This window comes from Colobus angolensis, unplaced genomic scaffold (assembly GCF_000951035.1).
Source record: "Colobus angolensis palliatus isolate OR3802 unplaced genomic scaffold, Cang.pa_1.0 Scaffold314, whole genome shotgun sequence".
NCBI lineage: Eukaryota > Metazoa > Chordata > Mammalia > Primates > Cercopithecidae > Colobus > Colobus angolensis.
In genome coordinates this window covers 2,278,686-2,304,454 of record NW_012116422.1, presented here as the reverse complement: position 1 = coordinate 2,304,454, position 25,769 = coordinate 2,278,686, and the positions used below count along the sequence as shown (strand labels likewise).

General features: G+C 44.4%; 1 protein-coding gene across 1 annotated transcript in view; it reads left to right on the top strand.

Annotated features, from left to right (window-relative positions):
* The window catches only part of FSTL4 (follistatin-like 4), a 662,587-nt gene that overhangs the window by 453,867 nt on the left and 182,951 nt on the right, over positions 1-25,769 (top strand). The gene's annotated exons all lie outside the window — the stretch shown is intronic.

The window sequence follows — 25,769 nt, the reverse complement described above, 5'->3', positions numbered from 1 at the left end:
AGATGCTTGAAGATACAAGAGTCAGAATGCACATCCTGTGTTGATTGATGTGGCCCTGGTAAATAGTACATGTCATGGCCTATAGAAGTATTTATTGTGTACAAATATTTGTGTACAAAATGGGTATACATGAATTAGGAAATGTGTAGAAGACAGAAGCAGCTTGCAGACAGATGGAAACAGGCCCACATAGCCTGAGCTAGGAGAGCCCACTTGGAGTTGCGTGAGGTCAGGAAAGTACTTTAGGTTGTGCAGGGAGGAGAGGAGGAGGCTTGGACCAGAGACCTGCCAAGTGCCTGCAACACTGGGAGACAAAGGCTTGAGAGCAGTCCAGGCTGTAGAGGCCTGGGCACCAAGTGGGAATGGGCAAAGCTCCTGCCTCACCCTCACAGACCGCCACTGAGGATGGTGTGATGCATGACACGTGTGTGTGGAGGCAGATTCACGGCTGAGATGGTGGAGCAAAAATGTGTTTGCCTCTGTTACATCTACCTGTGTCACCTGCACCCACCTAATAGGCCACTCCACTTAGCAGTCGTGGCAGCATGGAGTGCTAGGCAGGGCAGGGCTTGGGAAAGGCGCCTTTACCTGGTGATGACAATAGTCTTGGACACTTTCACGGCTGTGCTTATAATGCTAATGCCGAGGTGCTTCAGAGATCATGAGACACATTATGGAAATGAGGCCAAAATGAGCCTAGGAAAAACGTCCCCAGTCTGGAAGCGCTGCCCGGCCACGTGCCACCAATTCCTCTGCAACCATGCACACTAAAACACTTGACCAGTTGCTCCAGCTTTATTGGCCGTGTTGAATTTTATAGACTGATGTTCCATTCTCTGGTTTCCAATATCCTCTAAATTGCATCTTCCTAAAGGTTTCTATTTCTGCATCAGAGTGTGCACAGCCTCCCTCACCATCGGTTATTCAAACAACATTTCTCATTTCATGGGAGGGAAAAACCAGCCACCACAAAACCCACCGAGGTGAGGAGGGATGGGAATAAGGTGGTGTGGAGATGGGGGCAGGGAGCCTTGAGCAGATCAGGGCTCAGTTCTGCTTCATGTTGATTTAATTTATCCACCGAATCCTTCTGACTCATTGAGGTTTTCACAGATTGTGAGTTGCTGCCCACTTGGTATAGCAGAACTCCTCTCTTAAGGACCCCTTTTTGGTGGAGAGTGGTGCCTGTGAGCTCCCAGAAAGACCAAGGGTGGCATCCCAGCTCTGGTATTGAGAGGTGACAACATGCTAGCAGCCCTCACTCTGGGCACCTCCTCCACCTCAGCATCCACTCTGGTAGCACTTGAGGAGCCCTTCAGCCCGCCACGGCACTGTGGGAGCCCCTCTCTGGGCTGGCGGAGGCCGGAGCCGGCTCCCTCTGCTTGCAGGGACGTGTGGAGGGGAGGCCGCGGGTGGGAACCCAGGCTGCGCCCTGCGCTGGCGGTGGGCCAGAGCGAGTTCCAGGTGAGCGTGGGCTCCGCGGGCCCCGCGGGCCCCGCACTCGGAGTGGGGAATGGATGCTACCAGCCCCAGGCAGCGAGGAGCTTAGCACCTGGGCCAGCAGCTGCAGAGGGTGTGGCAGGGTCTCCCAACTGTGCCAGCCCGCCGGTGCTGTGCTCGAATTCTCACCGGGCCTCAGCTGCCTCCCCACAGGGCAGGGCTTGGGACCTGCAGCCCGCCTTGCCGGAGCCTCCCCCACACCATGGGCTTCTGCGCCCCGAGCCTCCCCAAGCAGCGCTGCCCTCTGTGCGGCAGAGCCCTGTCCCATCCACTGCCCAAGGGCTGAGGAGTGAGGGTGCAGGGCAGGGGAGTGGCAGGCACCTAAGCCTGCAGCCCCTGTGTGGGATCCACTGGGTGAAGCCAGCTGGGCTCCTGAGTCTAGTGGGGACTTGGAGAACCTTTATCTCTAGATAAGGGATTATAAATACACCAATCAGCACCCTGTGTCTAGCTCAATGTTTGTAAATAAACCAATCAGTACTCTGTATCTAGCTAACCTAGTGGGGACTTGGAGAACCTTTATGTCTAGCTAAGAGATTGTAAATACACCAATCAGCACCCTGTGTCTAGCTCAAGGTTTGTAAATACACCAATCAGTACTCCGTATCTAGCTAACCTAGTGGGGACTTGGAGAACTTTTCTGTTTGTAAACACACCACCAATCAGCACTCTGTGTCTAGCTCAAGGTTTGTAAATGCACCAATCAGTTCTCTGTGTCTAGCTAATCTAGTGGGGACTTGGAGAACTTTTACCTCTAGCTAGAGGATTGTAAATGCACCAATCAGCACTCTGTGTCTAGCTCATGGATTGTAAATGCACCAATCAGCACCCTGTCAAAACGGTCCAATCAGTTCTCTGTAAAATAGACCAATCAGCTCTCTATAAAAATGGACCAATCAGCAGGATGTGGGTGGGGTCATATAAGGGAATAAAAGCAGGCTGCCCCAGCCACACAGCGGTAACTTACTGGGTTCCCCTGAAGACTGTAGTAGCTGTGTTCTTTCACTGTTGACGGTAAAGCTTGTGTCGCTCACTCTTTGTTATCATGCCACCTTTAAGAGCTGTAACACACACTGCAGAGGTCTGCAGCTTTGTGCTGAAGTCGGTGAGACCACGAACTCACTGGGAAGAACAAACTACTCCAGACGCACCGCCTTTAGAAGCTGTAATACTCACCGTGAAGGTCTGCGGCTTCACTCGTGAAGTCAGTGAGACTACCAACTCACCAGAAAGAAGAAATTGCGGATACATCTGAACATCTGAAGGAACAAACTCCAGACGCACTATCTTTAAGAGCTATAATACTCACCACGAGGCTCCGCGGCTTCGTTCTTGAGGTCAGCAAGACCAAGAACCCACCAATTCCGGACACAGTACTTCCCAGCTGTTTGGCCTTGGGTGCATCACTCTGCTTCTCTGGGCTTTTTCCTCGGGTGTAAAAGGGGATTAACAGCAGTACCCACCTGCTGCAGCACTGGAGAGAAGTAAAAGAGGGGCTGCACTAACACCGCTTAGCACGCTGCCTGATGCATCGCATGGGTTTAGTGTTCGTGAGATCTGCCATCATTATTTATTCTAATCCAGCATGGCCACAGGCTGAGAGTAGACAGATGCACAAACTGTGAAGAACGCAGAGACAGGAACAAGGGCTCTGCCTGGGAGGTGGGGGGAGAGATTTCTGGGCCCAGATTGTTTAATGGTATCTGGAGAGTGAGTGGGTGAGGAAGACATGAGTGTCAGGCAGACACTCATTGCTGGGGCCTGTCCCAGCAGTGTCCACCTAGAGCCGGGGCTTTTCTGTCTACAGATGGCTTCTTGGGTCTGGATTCCCCTGAAAGCCTTCAATGCCTCATCCTCAGGGTCAGCTGTAGTCCTGATGGGAGGACAGGAGAGCTGGGCTGCTTCTCCTTCTTGGTCATTCCCATAGGGTGTACCCAGCAAACAGGAAAGACCTGGGCGCTCATTCACAGGAGCCTGATGAAGGGAAAGCAGACCAGCCCCGAGGTGAGTTTCTTGGGATGTGAGCACTTCGCTTTGACCAGAACCATGGATCCAGCAGGGAGAAGGAAACAGATGGGAGCTTCTGTGGTGACGGGGGGGTCCTGGAACAAAGGAGAATATAAAGAACAAGTTCCTACAGTCCCCACCCCACAGTGGCAGCAGAATATTTAATAACAGCTTGAGGTCCATGGATGACAGTTTGTCATTTGTCCTAAGTTTCCAGGGAGTTATTAATACAGGAAACAACAACAACAACAAAATTGTTTTTCATGCAAGCAAAAATTCTAAAATCATCTATCTTTCATTCTGTATTTCTATAAGACTTTACAGGAAGTTGTGACTTCATTCTCCGGAACTTTATCTGCCCCAAGAAGTCAATATTAGGACAATTCCTTGTGCAGCTGGAGTGTGTGGAGCAAGAGGAGAGAGGTGATGGGCTGTGCTGGGCTAAGTCACTGCAGTTCGGAGCTCCCTGTCTGCGGCCAGAGCCACTGATTTTCTGTTGGGGAAGGGGTTCTCCTGAGGAGTGGTGGGGGACACATAGCCTTCATCACCCAGCAAGGGATAAGAGGCAGCATTGTAAGTTCCATTTATAAGAAAACTTCTGGTATCACAGTCCAGTTGCTATGGCAATGGGATTCCTTGTGAATGTAAAATGAAATATATCATTTAGGGATCATTAGCATGAACAGGAAATCAACCAGACTCAAAAGGATTGCTGCAGCTAGAGTTTACAGCTTTGATCCCAGATCTCCTGAGTCACAAGCAGGATCTCACGGAAAGTCAGGGGCAAAAGGGGGTGTGGGAAAGATGTATCTCCTCTTGTGGCAAAATTGGAGTCACATTTTTCCTCAACACCAAATCCTACCAAAAGAATGCCAAGATATTGGATGGATTTCACTGTTTAACTTCTTATAGAGTTTGTGTTTTCAAAGTTATCTTGTGACATCGCATTCCTATTTGTGTATTAGTTGGCACTTTTAAACTCATTTTTCTTGGTTTTGAATTCACGCTTTATCTCCTACGCTGTTCAAGAAGATGAGCTTCCCTTTCAGCAATCACTCACCAAGCCAGGGCTGTATTATACCAGATGACACAATGTCATAGCTGGGCAGTTTTCCAAACAAACCGTGAAATTATGGAAGAAAGGGGACTGTTGAAGGTTCCGTTTTAAGGGGGCCCTTCAGCTTCCTCAGCCTGATGATGGTTGCAGGTAGTTTTGGTGCTTCAGAGGAGAGTTCACAAGCTAATGAAAGGAAGTCATTTCCATTTTTGGAAACAAGTTAAACATACTACAGGCTCACTAAGAAATCTTTTTTTCTTACTTGTTACTAAACAGGCATAAAAACTCAGTATTTTGTTGCAAGTTAGCAGAGCAAATAGAGCTTGCTGCGTAAGAGCCTTTTATTTTTCTTCTTGTTATTTTGTTGCTGTTGTTACTTTGAGTCTTGTTACTTTAAGAATTTAAATTGGGCTCCACACCTCCAGGGGCATTTCTATACTTCCACAAGTCTTTCCTGTCCTGCCAAGGAAAGCTTCTCACATCCCCAGGTTTGTCAGCCCAGGCCAGCTCTCAGCAGGAGACTCACTTCCTGGGATGTGTGAAATCCTGCTGCAGGGCTGTGATGCTGTAAGGCATTGATAGGGGATTTGGTGTAACTCTGCTGGAGCAGTCCGTACAGCAAGAGGTGCTGGGGCCTGAGGAAGCATCGGAGTCCCAGGCTGATGGGACAATGTGGCACATGCTCGAGGGTGCTGCTTTGGACAAGGCACGTGAACTTTCTGTGCCTCATTTATCTCATCTGTAAAATGGGAATAATAATAGCACTGACCTCGTAGAGTGTTGTATGACAGGAGCAGCGCCTGGCGTGCAGTGAGCTTTCTTCTCTAAGCAGTATCAACAGCACTAGGGATGATGGTGCTGCCGTTGTAACACCACGGCTTGTTCAAGGAGCAGATGCAACAGGCTATAAGACTCTTGCCCATTTATGTGACAACTCTGTAATGAGCAAGGAGGTCAGGGGTGGTGGGTCCTCGTGTGAATGAGGGGAGAGAAGAACATTGGCCCTCCATGTTTGTTTAATGAATGACTAGAATTTGATCTCCAGTTGGTCAAATTTAATGATCACTTTCTCCAACTGTCTTGCTTTTTGAAAAGACATGTAAGGAGCCACCGAAGTTCATGTAGCGGGTTAGTAGAAAAGCAAGGGGAGATTCAGGTGTCTCTGATCCCTAGTCCGGACAAAGCTCCTAGAATGTACCTCCGGGCTCTCAGGAAATGCCAGTGGCGCCTAGGGTAAAACTTCATCTAACTCAGGATGAGAATGTTTAGAGAAGGTGCTGGAGGAGAAGAGACCTTGAAGGTGGATCTTGAAGGGCAAGGGAGGGTTTGCTAGGTTGAGAGGGTGGAGAAGGCTTTCTAGGGGTACTGGCACGAAGTACCTCCAGTCTCAGGCAAGAGCAAGTGATTATGGGATCCTGGGTGTGGGGGGAGAGTATAGTTGGGGATAAAGGCAGACAGTGGATCACAGCAAGCTGGGGAAAGGCCTTGTGTGCCAAGCAGGGTAGTCTGAACTCAAGCTGACTGGGTGTCAGATAGGCTACTGCAACATTCTCATTTCCCAAAGAGGGACCCTGAAGCCCAGAGAGGGCTAATACCTATTCCAAGTCACACAGGCAGAGCCAAGCCAGGGCCCAGGCTTTGCTGCTGCAACAAACCCTTCAAAGGCACCAACAGCTTTGGGGCTGTTTTTAGTTAGGTCTCAGCAAGGCACGTTCCCAACAGATGCAATTGCTTTATGCTTCTCCTCCAGGAGACCTCCTGGTGCAGAAGGAAGGCTCAGGAGCTACGGGCAGTGGAAAGGGCCTTGCATGCCACTGCTGGGCGGGGCTTCCCTGCCCTACAGGTCATTGAGAAGCCAGCTACAGCTTCTCCAGGGAAAACTCGCCTCTAGACAACAGGAAACCAGACCCCTGTCTCCTTTCTAAGGAAAGAGTAGGAAACTCACAGATACCCAGAAGGCTGCCAGGAGAACCTGGGGTCAAAAGCAGGCAGAGCCTCTGGGGACAAGCCCACCTTCAGCCTGGTCTGGCTCTGGAAGCTGGACTCCACTTCTCTCCAGACTCCCTTTCCTGTTCTTCCAGTTGCCCTTCCACTCTGGGCCTACCCACATTTCTGTCCAGTGGCGGCTGTTGTTCTTTTGGTCTTTGCAAAAGGATCTTTCTGTACCCAGCCCTCTTCCTGGCCTTCACTTTAAGCTCCACAGAAGAGTTTTGGCTATTTTCTGCCAAGACACTCAACTTCACAGACATCTGTTGAATGCCCACTGGGTGCTAAGGCTGTACCAGGACCTGAGAATACCAGTAGGATCGGAACACCAGGCCTGACCTCAAGGAATTTACAGCCAAAAGAAATGCCACACATCTCCACTCTCTGGGTTATCCTTTGGGGGCTGCTTTAGCCAGAGATGCCTCCAAGACCTTAAGCACAAATGGGAATCTTTACGGACTGTCTCTCATGTTGGATACCCCCTCCTCACTCCACAGATTCTGTCAGCATCTGTGAAAACAACTAGGATTTGACTGAACTGAAAATTCACTCATAGCCCCGTAGTCCAGCATCCCTGGGAGTTCCGTTGTCCCGTTTACAGTATCTGCTTCCAGGATCAAGAAAAGTGACTTAAAACAAACATGTGTGTTCTTTGGCTATTTCCTCCAGGTTTTATGCAAGGAAATGTCTTGGTGTGAGCACTCCGCAAATGTGCAAGAATATTATCAGTTCGGCATGTGTGGTGTGCTTCACAGAACTGCTGTACTTTGAATGAATTAATTACATTCTAGTAATTAAAAATTGCTAAGAAGTTATTGAGCTGAGAAAGTCTTGTGGTGCATTGATTTCTCTTATGGAAACAAGCTATAGCCTCCGAATCCCCCACATTGTTTCCGGCTGTTTTCTGGCACCCCATCCTCCTTTCTCCAACCCGTCCTTTGCTGTGCACTCCTCATTCCCATTGGTTGCTGGCGGACTCGTCTCTCTCATCCTAAAGCCCAAAGGCACAGGATTTTGTCCTCCTAGGTAGCCTTTCATCTCTTCCCTCTCAGGCCGCAGAGCATTTTCTGCACTGGCTGTCTCCACTTCTGCAGCTTCCCTGTATTCTGCTGTCTAGGGGTCTGCACCTAGCTCCTGTCCTGTTACCCCTGCCACTGAGTTTGCTAAGATCACCTTACCCTTCTAAATGCCAAGAAGGCACTTTCCAGGCCTGGTTTTGCTGCATCCCTCCTGCAGTGAGCTCAGTCATCCTCCCTGCAAACCTGTTCCACTGTCTTCTGGGGACCAGCCCCCATCCTTCTGACTCTCCATAGGCCCCTCCTTCTATACCAGCTGCTTCCAGGTAGGTCCCCTGGGGCTCTCTTCTCACAGTTCCAGCTGTGCCTCAAAGACCCAGACTGTCCCATGAGAAAAGACCCAACCATATCTTCTTGCCTGACCTCTCCTCACGTTTCAGTCTACCTCTCGTTCCGCCTGGGATGGCCCATCCCACTATCATCTCCTGGCTGGATGACCTCTATGGCCTCCTAGCTATTCTCTGAGCCCCAGGTCAGATGCTTCTTCAAATCCACTTTCCATATGGCATTTAGAATAAGTTTTCCAAGATGGAACTTTGACCATGGTGCTGTCCTGCTCGAACCCTTCTGTCCAATTGTTAAGCAATATTCATGTACTATGAGTCAGATACTATTCGGTGATGTGGGGACACAGCAGGGAAAAAAACAGAGCCCTGTCCACATGATAGGTACAGTCTTGTGGGAGAAACAGACAGTAAACAAGAGATGAAGTCTATGTGATGGTGACAAGTGCCATGGAGTAGAATAAAGCCAGGAGGGCACTTAGCCAGAGCCTCTGATATGAGAAGTGACATTTGGGCAAAGGCCTGCAAAAGGCTGGGGGGTTAGGTAGTGAGGCGTTTGAATATCTGGGGGAAGAGTATCCCAGGCAGTGGCAATACAAAGTTTGCAAAGATCCTAAGGTGGGAGCTTGTCTAGCAGGTTTGGTGACTCACAAGGGGGCCAGAGTTGCTGGACCAGGGTGAGTAAGCAAAGAGAAACTAAGGAAGTTGGAGGGCTGATGTGGCTGATCTCCCCACAGAGCCCTGTTGGCCATTGGAAGCCCAAGCTCTTTGCCACTAGGCTATATTACTCATTAACTCCATGAGGCCCACCCAAAAGTGGCCTTGACAAGGGGAGGCAGTGACTTACCCGCAGGAGGCTGTTTGAGGAAGGCCCTGTGTGGACAGGAGGGGTGCCGGGGGCTCAGGTGCTCAGATACATGTGAGTGGACCCTATGCCCAACACTCGAGAGGTTTCAGATGATCACCATGAGTCAGATGTTTAATTACTGGAGCAAGAAGAAGTTGATTTGGTACTCCTTTAAGGTTCTCCCCTATTGTGCCTTCAATTAAGATCAAGGCCCCCGTGTAGCAGCTGCTAAATGACACCATGTATTGAATCTCTGTGCTCAAGCAGTTTTTCTAATTTTCTGTGTGATAGACTCAGCAGCTGTCAGACCAGCCACAACTCAAATACGTGGACTCTGTGCGCCTGCCTCAAAGTGTTTTATGCTCACTAGCAAGCTCGAGGACAGAACTTTCGTGCTCTTTTCTAGATGTGGGAACTTTTCAGGTTCCTCTGCTGCCTGGTGATATAAGGCATTGAAGGGACTAGTGGCTGGGAGGACAGTGGGTACAAGAATTGAGCAGAGGCCTGGGGGCTGGACTGTTTCCTCCCTCGCCCCAGCCCCTGTGCCTGGCATGGGCACTCAGCCTCTCTGCCTGCTTTTCTGGACAGGGAAGCAATGACCCAGTTTGGGCCATCTTCTTTTCTCCAAAGAGAGGGAGGAGCCTTTGCTACTGTATCAAATTAACTGACAGAAATGAAGGGGGTCAGGAGGCAGTGAGGCGAGGGAGAGTAAATGACTGCTCATCTCCATCAGCAGAGAGTGTCTTCAGGAGTAAACACTTCCCAGAAGTGCAGGCTCATTGGAGGATGCATGAGGAACAAGACCCCACCAAACAACTGAATGTAAGGTCTGTAGAGTTGAGTCCTCGGCCAGGAGAACTGAGGGACAGAACTACAGAAAGCTGGGGCCCAGCCCTGTACAGCATCCTGGGTCTCTGGGAGCCACCCATGCTTCCTGATTGTAGGTGAGCTTGTACCCAGTCCTGCACCTGGGTGCCTCGTGAGGGCCGGATCCAGAACACATGTATTCTCCAGGCTAATGAGGGAAGACAGAGCTTCACAGTGACTGCTGGGTTTGGACATCTCCTAGAGAGTTCTTCCCTCTGCTTTTCTTCTTGTTGTGCTCATTTCTGCTTTGATGCATTTTGATCACTTGTTAATGAAAGTAATTGGAGTGAAAACTACTTTCAAAAAGCTCCTCTAAATGAAAGTAGCAAAATCACTTTGCTTGTAGGTAATTAAAATAGCCAGATGCAGTGAATTCCATCCGCTTACTATAAGCAGGGTGATCTGAGTTATGCATTTCTCTTTGTAGCTGGAAAGAAGGGCTCATCCAGGGACTTAGCAGCCATCTCTCTTTTCTTATCTTCCTTAGGGAACTTATGCTTTCTCTTCCACTGCTTGTGTTCAGTGCACCGCATGCCCCCTTCAGTTGGCTACGGTGTGCCCAAAGGCCTAGTCCACAGTGGTCCAGCAAATGCCTCTTTGAGCCCTTGCCTCCCTCGCTCATTCTGCCTGGCTAGCTCTCTGACTCTTCCTCCAAAACACTTGTACATCTCTGTCTCTTTCTGTCTTCTTCCACCTCATTTTTGTGTCTGTTTCTCAGATGCTGTGTGGCTCATCCAGTGATCCATATTTCCATCAAAATGTAATAAATCCAAGGTATTTTTATAGGGATTTGCAGAGATCTTTGCTTGTATCCAGTCAGGTGGAGCTTGTACAGACCCAGGTCTGCGTGAGTCCTCATTTCTGAGATTTTAATCTTTTCCCCATTCAAGCTTGTCCAATGAGCTGGGGAACCCTAAATTAGAGCCATCAGAGGTTCTGAAGGGCAGAACCTTTCTGGATAGGGGGGTGATGGACAGGAAAGCAGGGGTGAGGAAGACGTCTTTTGTAAAGCTGCAAAAAAAGAAATATCCTAGACCAAGGAGAAAGTTTCAGAAGGGAACACCAGGGTATGGGTGGAGATGGGACCAGAAAGGGTCAGTGACACATCATCTTAATTCCGTAGACAGTGAGCTCTCTTGTTCTCCTTCCCACCCACATGCAAAACTCCAGATTTTCAAGGGCATTTCTCAACTGTTTAGCCATGAATGCTGGTTACAGGGAAGTTAAGACCCCTCTCCAGGTGCAGTATGTCATGGCAGTGACCATGGATTTAGCTGTAATTCCAGTCTGGTCAATCTCACTGGGCTGCGGTGAGAATAAACAGAGGTGAAGCCTGAACAGACCTGTCTGAACAAGAATGAAGGTGAAGCTGGCTTCTGCAACAGAGGAGGAGGAGAGCACACACTTAAGATGCAGCAAAAGAGCATGCTTTGGGGAAAAATTATTACAAGAAACAGAAGCACATTTTAGACAGCAACGTGTTCTTCCAATTCAAGAAAACATGAACTCTGAAATGAGATAAAAAATGGGATTGTAAATTGGCTGAGCCACAGTCAAAAATAAAATAGAAGCTGGGGGAGGTAAGGAAAGAATATAAAGAACCTGAAATACAATTGCAGAAGTTGCTTTTCCACTTCAAGCAGGAAAAGAAAAGATTAACAATACAGAAATCATAGTTTTTCCAATACAGAAAACAAACTTGAAAACCGCTGCCCAAATACATCGAAAATGAGAAGAAGATTTAAAAAATAATGTGGGAGAGGACGATAGATATGTAAGACAGAGATAAGAGATTTAAAATAATAGTGATTGGTTATCTTAAAGACCTCAGAGCAATTCAAATGGACACAATAAGCAAAGAGATCTGAAAAAAAAAAGTGCCGTATGCTGAAAGATTTATCAAATAAGTCAAAATGTAATTGCTAAAATTTTAGGTTTTGAAAAAAAAATTAAATTGATCTGAAGTGTCCAGGAAGAGGAAAACAAAGCAGACAAAAAAAAAACCACCTGGTGTTGCACTGGGGGCTCTCGAGTGGTTTTAGCTGGCCGGCTTGCCCAGGGGCAGCTTCTTCCCTTCAGTTACATTTGTGTCCAAGGTGAGTCTCAGATACTGTCTGATATAAAGGAAAAAAACATTATTGGTAGAGTTTTGAGGTGGTAAGACCATGATGCAAGAATTCTACGCTTATCAAATGGTGATCCATGTGTGGAAACAATAAAAAGTATTTTCTGCTAGGCAGGGGTTCAAATAATACACCACCCATGTACTCTTGGCTGGGAAAAAAAGTGAAAGATGAACCGTTCACATTCTACGGAGAAATCAGAGAATCTGACAAAGAGGAACTCAAGGCTTAGGTGAGCACAGGGGCTCTTGAAATGAGAAGGTGTCTAAACAACTTTTTCAACTATAGTTACCAAAAATTGCAAAGGGTAAATGATCAGGTTAAGTGCACTTAATTTTCTTGACTGACTTAATGGGAATTTCAGCAGATCACACTTAATTCTTGACTCAGTATGTTAAAAAGCATACATGAAGGCAATTTTCCATCAGAGCCCAGAACGAACCTCACGCAGCCCCAGACAAGTGTCCCTGGTTGTTCCCAGCTGACCTGGGAGACTTCACCTCCTGCCTTCTCTGGTGTATCCGGAGACCGTGGGAAGGATCAGCCACTGACTGGCACGCTCGACCCTACAGTGGAGCCTCCCGTGCCTTCATCTCAGTAGCTAGAGTGTGCTCACCAGAAAGCATGCAGGGCTGCAACTGAAATAGAAGAAAACCCCGGCGTGTCATAATGTGTCTTCCTTGTGTGATGAAGCCTTTGTTCATGGGCGTGTGTCAGTATGCCAGTGACATGGTCAGGATGATTGGGAAGGCCTGAACTATTAGTTCTAATGTTGCAGTCAGTACAATGTGATTAACCAATTAGAGAGAAATGCATGAGAGCCAAACTCTGTTGCCAAGAAAAGGCAAAGAAGGCAGAAGACCTGCCCTGTTAAGAGATAAAGGTAGAAGTTCAACCCCCAAGACAATAAAGGGCCACTATGGGACACAGCCTTGCAGAAAAGAAGAAGGAATGGCCATCAGGGTGGGGTGGATGGCATCACGGGAAATACACATTCTCATTGACTGAGAATCTGCCAGGCTGCCAGCCCCTGCCAGGGGCTGTATGGACATCATCTCATGCACTCTTCTTCCTAGTTGGTGTTTACTGAGAGGCAAAGAGAAGCCGGATAACTTTCCCAGTTACTGAACTTGTGAATGACAGCACCAGTACTGGCACCTTCCTATCCTCTTTCACTGAGTTCCAGTGACCACTCCCATGGTTAGGAGGGATATTTGTTGGGGAGCAGGGCTTGACCTGAACCTGGAAGGTTGGGTGGGTGGGACGTGAATAACCAGGTACAGGGCAGCGGCAGCAGCAGAAGGAAATACTTCATGCAGCTTTGCTTATGTTGTGGCTGCATTCCTTCCTCCTCCACCAGACTTGACACTTGCAACTGATCAGACAGCAGGTACCTAAAAACCCTCACTCCCCTAAAGTGAAATGAGGAGAAGTTAGAGTTACCACAGACATCAAGTATTGTATATCCAGTTGTTTTAATGAAATGATTCACATTTACACTCATCTTGTTTTTGAACTTCAGTGGCTGTCTCCACGTGGCTATGTGATGTCACAACCCCAGTGAGCACATTACAAAGGAAGAAAGTCCCTGCCAATGCCACATGAAACACAGGGTGAGGGCTTCATCACACAGGAAGAAAAACGCCCATATTTCTCAGTCACTCCTTTCTGTCTCTCCACTTCTGCCTGGGTTCCTTCTCGCCAGCATCCCCACCTCTGCCCCCTGCCAAATGAAGATCATGTTTATGTGCCAGGCTTGTCTCAAACATTCTCCTAGTGATTTTAAAGGAACAAACTTTCCATATTAAAAACTTTTGTGGTTCTCAGGGTAAACAGTTGTGGGTATCACAAAGACCCGAAGAAACAGAATCTATACAAAAGGAAGGCAAAGTCCACTGCTGAGAAATGTGGTTTCTCTCTGTAAAACATGCCGACAGAAGCCCAGATACTAATTTAGAGAAACAGTTGGCACAAAACAGTATGCACACTTGAGCGTGCCTGTCTAGAAGGCTGGGAAAGAAAGAACTCAGAGTGAAGGCACCACCAGGATTCCTGTGGCTATAGCTCCATGGAGACTCTGCTGGCTGTGATTATAATCATCAAACTTTGCAGCAAATGATTGTGATTTTATACATCTTACCCTTTTTGAAAAAACAGAGATTGGATGAGAACGGAGGGCAGGGTAACAACTAACTCAAAGAGCCCCTGTTACGCGCCAGGTCCAAGGCTGAGCATTCTGTGCACTTTCTGTTCTTTAATCCTACAGCAGCCCTTCAGGGTAAGGACTGTTATTACCCCTCACTTGGCAGGTGAAGAAACAGGCTCACAGAGGTTTAATGACTTGCCCACCACCACTCAGCCAGTGAGGAGGAGAGCTGCGATTCAGACTGATTTGAAATGTTAAATGTTGTCTTTGCTCTGTCTGCTCTGCCACATCTCTTACATGTATGATTTTTAAAAACCACGCAGTGATTATCGTTCAGCAACTGGGCAGATTGTGCCTACACTCTCACTTGTGTTCTGAAGGAAACTTTCTGCACGTGTAGCTGACATGTGCCCATACCACTCTTGACTCAACAAAGGAAGTGTGATGGTTTTTTAAAACCTTTGTTTCTTTGTTGTCTTTGTTCTTTCTACTGTGCCACACCGTCTATGTATGTCATGATTTCTGTAATTAGAAGAGGAAGGAGGCCTTGCAGTGAGCACCTGCGCAGTCTCTCCCTTTTTCAAAATTAGCAAAAAGCCGGGCACTGTGTATGGCTCACCTCAGAGGAGCCAATGGACAGAGTGGGCTCGGGACTGAGCTCCTAACTAGATTTGCTGCCAGTGGACTCAGCTTCTGTGCAGCCCAGGTTGGGTTCTAGGGGGACCAGGAGTCTGTGGGGCAGCCCGAGATGGCAGCCTTGGAAAAGGAATTCAGGGTGGGTGTGATCAGGAATAGAACTTCTCTAGTGCACATCACACAGGAACCCATGAGCGGTCCCAGCGTGTGCTCTAAACCTCATCGCGCCTGTTTCTTCACACTCCCAAGGAAAGTAAAGTAGTGGTCCCTGTCTTCAGCGCTGCATGGATCAAGTTCACTCTTGTGTTTCAAGATTTCATAGAAAGATCTGTGATTCTTGTATCTGGGCCATTCGTGCCTTGGCAGGCTTCTGCAATTCCGCATTTCCTTTCTTCAACAAACAGTGCTGAGAGCCTGCTGTGTACCAGGCCTAGTCGAGGGCCTGGTGGTGGGGGTCTAAGAGGAGTGTGAGATGGCCCTGCCCTTGGGGAGCTGAGGGGGACACACACCCCCTGCCTGTTGTAAACCAGGATGGGGAGCATCACAACAGAGCGCGTCCAGTCTGTTATGGAAGGAACAGGGAGGCCTCCGAGAGGGGGTGCCATCTGGACTGAGTATTAAATGATGAGAAATGCATTAGAGAAAGAGGAAAGGAGTCTTCTAGGCCAAGGGTTAGGGTATGAAGCCAGCATAGGGAGTCACAAGCCAATTGGTGTTTCTCCAACTATAGAGTTTAGGGCAGAGAGAAAGCAGCAAGGTCAAGCCTGAAAGGAGCTTTGACCAAGCTGGGGCCAGACCTGGACCGTCAGGTTAAGGAGCATGGACTTTCTCTTGGATGCGAGGGCAGGCAGCATTCTGGGGTTTTAAACCATAGGCCTGGTGTTCAGAAAGATCGCCTGTGTTGCCCTTGGGACAGAGTGACCCTGGAAGCAGGGGCCTAGCATAAGGCATCGAGGACATTCAGCAAAGCCACACAGAGGCCTGAATCAGAGGAGTTCGCAGACCGGAGAACCACTTAGGAAAAATACAGGCACTGATTGTGAAAATTAACCATCACACCTGCCCACCCCAGGATGGTTCTAACTGCCTTCCTCCATCCTTAGCCAGTCCTTGTCTAAGCAGAAGTACAAGTCATCTCAGCGAGGCCTTAGTGAAATCCTTCAACTGACAGGAGCCGAGTGTCCCATTTGGACTGGGCCCTGAACAGCCATGTGGAAGTGTCAGCCCTTCGTCAGGGCGCACCCTGTCACCACCCCATCTGGAGAGCGGGCCGCTGACTCAGAAAGGAAATGCTGCTTGGAGCCCAAGTCAGAGTGTGATTCTGCTACCCTGTGGCTCAGTCCCTGTCCTGGACTATAGTTGGATGGAGTGTTGCACTCTAGGGTCATTGCACCATCCTTTCCTGAGTTGCAGCCTCCACCTCCAGTACGCAGGGGTTCTGCAGGAGGGTGGGGAAGCAGTGCTTGACTCTGGAAGTCCTTACCTTTCTTCATCCACCAGCCTTAGAGGTGCTTTCTGCCAATCACATTTTTCCCAGCAAAGTCTTCTTTTCTTCCAGAAGCTTAATAATTTAAACAATATCCATTTGAAATTATATTTAAACACTCAAACAATGTAAGATGTAAACTTAGGAAGAGAAAGACCAAAGGGGAATGTAGGCGTCGGATTTCTCAGAACAAAGGAACAGTCCACAAATGGAGGGAGAGGAGTGGCAGAACGCAAAGGCTACTGATTAGATCCAAGTGTGCCTCCTTTCTAAGGATACCTTTGTCTGGGAAATGCACACCTCGGCCAGCAAGCTGCTGAGTTCAAAGACGTGGGAATCAGGGTATTTAATCAACTGCATTGGTGACTGGAGCGTGGGGGAGCCTAGTTACTCCTGGAAATCGGTAATGAAGGCTGCGGCAGGAGACCCACCTCTTAATAAGGCAGCAGCCAATTAACAGAGCAAATGTTTGAGGTGTCCCCGCTGAGTGATGGGATGTCTTGTCTTCTCCCAGGGCCCTGGGGCCTGTCAGTTAGACAGACAGGTACATGACTTAAGTTAATTGGAGAAAAACTCCTTCCAGGGAAGTGGGCACTGGCTTGTCATTCAATGGGATGGAGATCTGGTTTTGACAAGTACCTTTGCCTGACCCAAGAAAGGACACATCCTTCAGAAAGGCTTTCCTCTCCCCTGACCCTAGCACCACCACTGAGACTCTGGTTGGGGGTTTCTAGCCCCAGGAATCTCAAAGCCAAAGGGCACAGCTGGGCATCTGAGAACCAAGAGAATTTTGACAGGAGAAGGCAAACCTCCTTCCTGAGAGGGTGGCTCTCCCCACCCCTTCAGGTGGTACCTGGGAAGCACCTGCTGAGCCCGCCAGGGTCTGGGCTCTGGAATGGCCGGGAGGAAGTGCAGGATGTGGGCCACAGGAAGAGCTGTGACTGGGAGACATTTGAGACTCAGGGTAGGACAAACTCAGGGTGGGCTGGGCATGGCCAGCGAGGGAGTAGCTGGTCATGCCAATGGAGAGGTCATTTCAAAATGGGCCAAGGAGTAACATGTCAGTAAAGTTCATGTGGGCACGCAGAGCCTGGTCCAGCCACCTGAATATCCACCAGGCAGTTGCACACTCTGTTCTTCCTTGCCCCATCCCGCTTCTCTCTCTCTCTCCCTCTCTCTCTCTCTCTCTCTCTCTCTCTCTCTCTCTCTCTCTCTCCGTGCCCTCTTTCTTTCCCTGTACTCCTCCTCATCTTCTCACCTCCTATTTCATTTTCCCTTTCCATGCCCTCCCTGTGACATCTGACTTGAGTGTGCCTACACATATCTAAAACAAGTGGCAGAAATAATGTGTTTCTCAGTTAACTGGGAGTATGTATTATGTGGTGCGAGCTACTAGTTCTTTGTTGAGGGAGTTAAGCAGTTTCCCTAGCAGAGTTGAGGCACAGTCTGAAATAGGTGACCACCCATGCTCCCCAGCATCAGGGGATGAACTACGCCATCTGACTGTTCATGATCCTGTGAATGCTGTCAACCCCACATGAGTCAGCAAGTTTGTCTTTTATTGGAGAAATCCCTCTCTCCAGTGTTCCAAACAATCACAGTCTGGATTATAAGTAAATGACTAATTCAACAAATGAGTTATTTCTCAGTGTTCTTGCATCCAGTTTAAAGTGAGAGGAGGAGGAGCAGGCGGGAATGATGAGAACTAACAATCATCACAAGTAGGTGGAAATTATTACCCACATAAAGAAATGGAGGTTTCAGAGGAGTGTTAGGTTATGCCACAGTAACAAACAACTGCAAAACCTTGGCACCCCAGCAAAAGTTTCTCACTCACACAATACATCCAACATGAGCAGGGGCTCAGCTCACAGACCCAGACCCACATGGCCTTCTGCAGTCAACACTGTAGGGAAGGCCAGGCATCTGAGAACCAGGAGGATTTTGGCAGGTGAGCAGTGTGCTGAGCAAACCTCCTCCATGAGAGGGTGGCACTCCCCACCCCTTCAAGGGGTGTCTGGGCAGCCCCTGCTGAGCCCACCAGGGTCTGAGCTCTGGGATGACCAGGAGGAAGTGCAGGGTGCGGAAGGGGATGTGAAGAGGGAGTAAAACCCCAGTGTAGAGCCTGGAATTGACACACATTCACGTACCCCCATTTCCTTGGAAAAGTAAGTCACACAGCCACAGCTAACTTGGCTAACTTTCTCCATGGAGGACAGAAGCCCTGCTTCCTCATGTTCTTCCTCAGTCCATGGCATCTCGGCCAGCGTGTTTAACTAGAGTGAGCTGAGCACTCATAGGAATGCTTGAACACACAACCCTGCACATAGCTGTGTCCATGTGCAAGGCTGACCTACTGGCACATTCATAGAATTGGAAGGGAAGCCACTTGGTGAAAAGGAAATATTTTTCTTCATTTTCTATTATGACGTATGGCATACAGACAATGGGATGAAAATGTGTACATGCAGTTAAAAGAATGATCATGAAGACAAGAGCCATGTTTTAGGAATTAGGCTGTGCTTTAGAAATGCTCCCTCTCTTGTACCCCTCCCTACTCAACATCCTCCTCCCTGCCTGGAGGTGACCACTGTCCATTCTGTGATAATCATCTTCCGGCTTTCTTTATAGTTATCTAAATTTATATTCATAAACGTGTATCAACGTGGTTTACTTTCTCTTGTTTTTGAACTCCATATAAATGGGAACCATGCTGTGGGTGATCTTTCCAGATGTATTTCTTATACTCAGTATCTTATTTGTAAGACTAGTCCCTATGGGGTATAGTTGTACCTTGTTCTTTTCATTCCTGGATAACCTCTTGTATAACTATGCCACAATGTATCCCTTCTACTGTTGACAGCCAGCATGTGGGTTCATTCCCATTTGGGGATATTCCAAGCTGTGCAACTGGAATCGTTCTCGGATATGTCTTCCTGTGCACCTGTGACAGTGTTCCTCTAGCATGTGCCCCAGGCACTGTTACTTTGCTGTCCTTTCTGGATATCACTCTTTGCCAAAATCGTTGACCAACTTTCCTTGGAAGCAACCGTGTGTGAGTTCCCATAATTCATATTCTTACTAACACTTGTGACTAGAAAACATTAAAAATGTTAGGTATGACTGGCATCTCTTTGTGGTTTTTTTTTTTTTTTTTTTTTTTGTTTTTTTTTTTTTTTTTTTTTGAGGCGGAGTCTCGCTCTGTCGCCCGGACTGGAGTGCAGTGGCGGGATCTCAGCTCACTGCAAGCTCCGCCTCCTGGGTTTCGGCCATTCTCCTGTCTCAGCCTCCAGAGTAGCTGGGACTACAGGCACCCGCCACCTCGCCCAGCTAGTTTTTCTATTTTTAGTAGAGACGGGGTTTCACCGTGATAGCCAGGATGGTCTCGATCTCCTGACCTCGTGATCCGCCCGTCTCGGCCTCCCAAAGTGCTGGGATTACAGGCTTGAGCCACCGTGCCCGGCCCTCTTTGTGGTTTTAATTGATACTTTCCTGATTACAAATGAAGCTAAGCATTGTGTTATTTGTTTATTGACCACTTTGATTCCTCTTCTGTGAAGTACCTGCACAAGTTTTTTACATATAAGTTGTTTCTTTTTCTGTATTGACTTATGGAAGTTTTTAAAATATATCCTGGATACCTATTCTTTGTTGATTGTATTTATTGCAAACCTTCTTCTACTGGTGGCTCAACTTTTCACTCTATCTTTGTTTCTTTTTAAGGATGGAAGTTCTTAATTTTCATAAAGTTGAATTAAGCCATCTTTTCCTTCATGATTAGTAGATTTTGTGCCTTTTAAAATAAATCTTTCCCTGCTCCTGAGGCCCTGCATTGTTCTACATCATCTCTAACTTTACAGTTTTGCCTTTCATTTTCAGTTTTTTAACCATAACAGCTTTATTGATATAATTCACATACTATTCAATTCACCCATTCAAAATATACAAGTCAATGGTTTTTAATATATCCATGGAGTTATACAACCATCACTGTAATCCATTTTAAAACATTTTTACCACCCCAAAAAGAAACTGCATCCATTAACAGTCATCCCCCATTCCTCCCCTTCCTACTGCTGCCACTACCCACCCACCCCCTACCCTTAGCAACCACTAATCTACCTTCTGTCTCTAAAGATTTGCCTATTCTAAACATTGCACATAAATGGAATGATACAATATGTGGTCTTTTGTGACCAACTTCAAAGGTTCATCCATGTCTTGACATACATCAGTCTTCCTTCCTTTTTATTTCCAAATAAAATTCTATTGCATGGATATATCAAATTTTATCCATTTATCAGTGGATGGACATTTGAGTTGCTTCTACTTTATGGTTATCATGAATAGCCATAATGCTGCTATAAACATTTGTGTACAAGTTTTTGTGGGGACATATGTTATGTTTCTTGGGTGTATACCTAGGAGTAGAATAGCTGGGTCATATGTCAATATTATGTTCAACAGTGCAGGGATAACTGGATATCCTCATAAAAAGTCTGATGTTGGACTCGTACTTCACACCATATACAAAAATTAACTCTAAAATAAAGTTAATGTTGAGGGACTGCCAGACTGTTTTCCAAAGTGGCTCTGCCATTTTATATGTCCATTTTATATGTCCACTAGCAAAGTGTAAGAATTTCCACTTCTTCAAATTCTCACCAACACTTATTATTATTTGTCTTTTTAACTATAGTCCCCTAGTGGACTTAAAGTGGTATCTCATGTGATTTTGATTTGCATTTCCTTGGTGGATAATGTTGAATATCTTTTCATGTGATTATTGACCATGTATATATCTTCTTTGGACAACTGTGTATTCGTATCCTTTACCTATTTTTTAATTGAGTTATTAGTCTGTTTAAGATTGAGTTGCAAGAGTTCTATATATTTCTCTGGATACAAGTCCCTTTTCAGATATATGCTTTGAAAATATTTTCTCCCATCCTTTGGGTTTTCTTTTCACTTTATTTTATTCTAAGAAGCACAAAAGTTTTTCATTTTCATGAAGTCCAATTTATCTATGTTTTTCTTTTGTCGCTTGTGCTTTGGATGTCATATTTAAGAAGGCTTTGCCTAACCCAAAGTCACAAAGATCTACCACTTTTTTTCCTAAGAGTTTTATTGGGCAGGGCATAGTGGCTCATGCCTGTAATCCCAGCACTTTGAGAGGCTGAGGTAGGTAGATCACCAGAGGTCAGGGGTTCGAGACCAGGCTGGCCAACATGGCAAAACCCTGTCTCTACTAAAAATACAAAAAAAAAAAAAATTAGCTGGGCATTGTGGTGGGCGCCTGTAATTCCAGCTATTTGGGAGGCTGAGGCAGGAGAATTGCTTGAACCCAAGAGGTGGAGGTTGCAGTAGGCCGAGATCACACCATTGCACTACAGCCTGAGTGAGGGAACGAGACTATGTCTCAAAAATAGTTTTGTCATTTCAGCTGTTATACTTAGTTTTTACACTACATTAAGTCTGTTGTGAGTTACTTTTTGCATGTGGTGTGAGGTAAGGGTTGGTGTCAGACTTTTATATGAGGATATCCAGTTATCCCTGCATCATTTGTTTTAATCACTATTCTTTTCTTTTGAATTGTCTTGGCACCCTTGTAAAAAATCCATTAACTGTAGTTGTGAGGGTTTATTTCTGGATCTCAATTCTATTCCATTGATCTTATATGTCTGTCCTTATGCTGATACCAAACTGTCTTGATTACTCTAGCCTTGTAGTAAGTTTTGAAGTCAGGAAATGTGAGTCCTCCAACTTGTTATTCTTTTGCAAGATCATTTGACTATTCTAAAAATTCATATAAATTTTTGTATCAGCTTCTCAAGTTCTCAAAGAAGCAAGCTGGGATTTGGAACAGTATTACATAAAATGAGTAGATCAATTAGAAAGTATTGCCATCTTAACAGTATTAAGTCTTTCAACTCATAGGATGTCTTTATTTATTTTGGTCTTCTTTAATTTCAACTTTTTTGTAGTTTACAGAATATAAGTTTTGCATTTTTTAGTTAAATTTATCAATATTTTATTTTTTGAATCTATGGCAAGTGAAATTGTTTTCACAATTTCATTTTCAGAATGTTTATTGCTAAGGTATAGAAATACAATTGATTGTTGTATATGGACCTTGTGCCCTGCAAACTTGCAAAACCCATTTGTTAGTTCTAGTAGTTTTTAAATTGAATGATTTGGGATTATCTATAAAAAGATAGTGTGGTTATAAGTAAAAATAGTTTTACTTCTGCCTTTCTAATCTAGATGCCTTATGTGTTATTTTCTTTCCCTGATTAGAAGATTTAGTACAATTTTGGATAGCAATGATGAGGGCAGACATCCTTGTCTTGTTCATTATTTAAGGGGAAAACATTAGTCATTCACCATCAAGTATATTAGTTGTGAATTTTCTATAGATACCTTTTACTAGGTTGAAGAATTTCACTTCGGTTCTTACTTTGTTGAGTGCTTTTATCAAAACCCCTTTTTGACAGAATCCTTTTTCTGCGACTATTGTGGGTTTTGCCCTTTTTCCTGTTGACATTGTTTATTACAGTAATTGATTTTCATATGTTAAAACAGTCTTACATTCCTGGGATAAATCCCACTTGGTAATGATGTATAGTCCTTTTTTTTTTACCCTGGATTTGATATTGGGTATAATTGGATAAATATACATATTTTATAAATTTATTTTATAAGTTTTATATATATGATATATATTTTATATATTGCTGGATATGGTTTGCTAGTATTTTGTTGAAGATTTTTTAATATCTATAATCATAATGGATATTGGTCAGTAATTTCCTTCCGTTGTCTTGCCTGGTTTTGATATAAGGTTGATATTGAAGTCATAGAATGTGTTGAAACATATTCCCTTCTCTTTTATTTTATGGAAGAGTTTATGAAGAATTGGTATTAATTCTTCTTTAAATGTTTGATAGAATTTACCAGTGAATTAATTCGGTCCCGTGCTTTTCTTTGTGTGAGATTTTTAAATAACTAAATCTCTTTACTTATATAGTATTTTTTTATTTTTTCTTGAGTTACTTTCAATAGTTTGTATCTTTCTACAAATTTGTCCAATTCATCAAAGTTGTCTAATTTATTGGCATACACTTGTTCATACTTTTCCCTTATAATCCTTTTTATTTTGTAAAGTCAATAGTAATATCCTCCTTCCTGTTTTTAGTAATTTGAGACTTCTAAAAAATTTTTGTTACTCTAGCTAAAGGTTTTGTTGATATTTTTTGAAAGAACCAATTTTTGGGTTTGTTGAGTTACTTTATTGCTTTTGTATTCTCTTTTCATTAATTTCCACTTTAATCTTTACTACTTGCTTGCCCTGCTTGTTTTGGGTTTAGTTTGCTCTTCTATTTCCAGTGTGTTATGGTGAAAGATTAGGTTACTGATTTGAGATTTTTTTTCTTTCTTTTTCTTTTTTTTTTGTTGGGGGGGGGGACAGTCTCACTCTGTCACCAGGCTGGAGTGCAGTGGCTCACTGCAACCTCTGTCTCTCAGGTTCAAGCAATTCTCCTGCCTCAGCCTCCCAAGTAACTGAGACTACAGGTGCATGCCACCACACCCAGCTAAGTTTTGTATTTTTCGTAAAGACGAGGTTTCACCATGTTCGCCAGGATGGTCTCGATCTCTTGACCTCATGATCCACCTGCCTCAGCCTCCCAAAATGCTAGGATTACAGGCATGAGCCACTATGCGTGGTCTGTTTCTTTTTTAATGTAAGCATTAATAGCCACAAGTTTCTCTATAAGCACTCTTTTTTATATCTCATAAGTTTTTTTTATGTTGTGTCCTTATTTTCATTCACATCAAGGTATATTTTTCCTTGTAATTTCTTATTTGGCCCATTGGTTATGTGGGTTTGTGTTGTTTAATTTTCACGTATCTGTGAATTTCCCAGATTTCATTTGGATATCGGTTTTAATTTCATTCTTGTGGTAGATGAACATATTTTGTATGACTTCAGTTATTTTAAATTTATTGAACTCTCTATTCTGATCTAGTGTATGGTCTATCCTGGAAAATATTCTATGTACACTTGAGAAAAATGTAAATTCTGCTTTTGCTAAATAGGGTGTTCTAGTGGGGTCTAGTAGGTTTAGTTGTATTATTGTTTTGTCCAAGTCTTTTATTTTCTTGTTGATCTTCCTAGTTGTTCTATTCATTATTAAAAGTGGGATATTAAAGCCTCCATCTGTTATTGTCATGCATTTCTTTCTTTAGTTATGTCACTTTTGCTTCATGTATTTTGGGGTTTGTTGTTAGGTATGTATATGTTTAAAACTATTAAATCTTTCAAATTGATTAGCCCTTTTATTATTATCTATTTATATAACCCCTGGTTATCTCTAGTAACATTATTTTGTATTAAACTTAATTTTGTCTGATATTAGTATAACTCTTTCAGTTTTCTTATAGTTTCTTTTTCCATGCTTTTACTTGCAACCTATTTATATCTTTAATTCTAAAGTATGTGGTCTATAACCAGCATATATTTGAATATTTTTTTATCCAGTCTGAAAATCTCTGCCTTTTGATTGGATTGCTTAATTCATTAGCATTTAATATGATTATTGATATAGTTGGATTGACATTTTAAATTTTACTTTGCTTCTTATATGCCTCATTTTGTTTATTCCTGTTTCTCCCTTAGTGCTTTGTTTTGCATTAACTGAACATTTTCTGTTGTAGCATTTTAAGTCATTTAATGATATTCTACCTATATTTTTGGAGGGCATTTTTAGTGATTTTTCTAGGGTTTACCATATACATCTTAGCTTATCAGAATTTACTTCAAATTTGTACTAAAACTTTTAATTTCTGTGAGATATAGAAATGTTATTCCTATATATTTTTACACTTTACATTTTTCTATTACTGTTACATAAAATAAACCTATATATGTTACAAAGCCAATAATACATGTTTTAAATTTACTGCTTTAAATAATTTTGTCATTTAAAGAAGCTGAGGGAATAAATGAGAGCAAGTATATAGTTATATAATTTGTATGTTAACCTTTGTATTTGCCATTGCTGGTTTCTTCAATGTTTTTGTAGATTCAAGTTATCATTTCCATACTCCAATACAGTTTTGCACCCACTTACATCCTTTGTGCTGTTATTTTCAAGTATGTTATATTTCTGTATGTTACAGGCACAATCATACAGTTATAAACATATTATTTTATACAATTGCTTTTAAAATCAGCTAACAAGAAAGGAGAATAAATATGTATTTATACTGTCTTGTATAATTACATAGTTATCTTTGCCAGTGCTCTTTGTTTTTGGTGTGGATGTAATTACCGTCTGGGGTCACTTGCTTTCCGCCTAAAAAGCTTCTTTTACCTTTTGTAGAGTGAGTATGTAGCAATGAATTTTTGTTTGTTTGTTTATCTGAGAATGTCTTTATTTTGCCTTCATTTTTGAAAAGTGGTTTTGTTGGATATAAGATTCTTTGTTTACAGTTTTGTTTTTCAGCACATTGAATATGTCATTCCACTGTCTGCTGGCTTCTTTTGCTTCTGACAAAAAGTCAGCTGTTAATCACATTGAAATTCCTTTGTACACGAGTAAAAAAAAAATCTGTTGCTGCTTTCAAATTTTTCTCTTTGTCTTTGTGTTCAATATTTTTAGTAGACTGCATCTGGGTCTCTGTGTATATCTTCCTTGGAGATTGTTGAGTTTCTTGAATGTATTGATTAATTTTTTTTTTTTTTTTTTTTTTT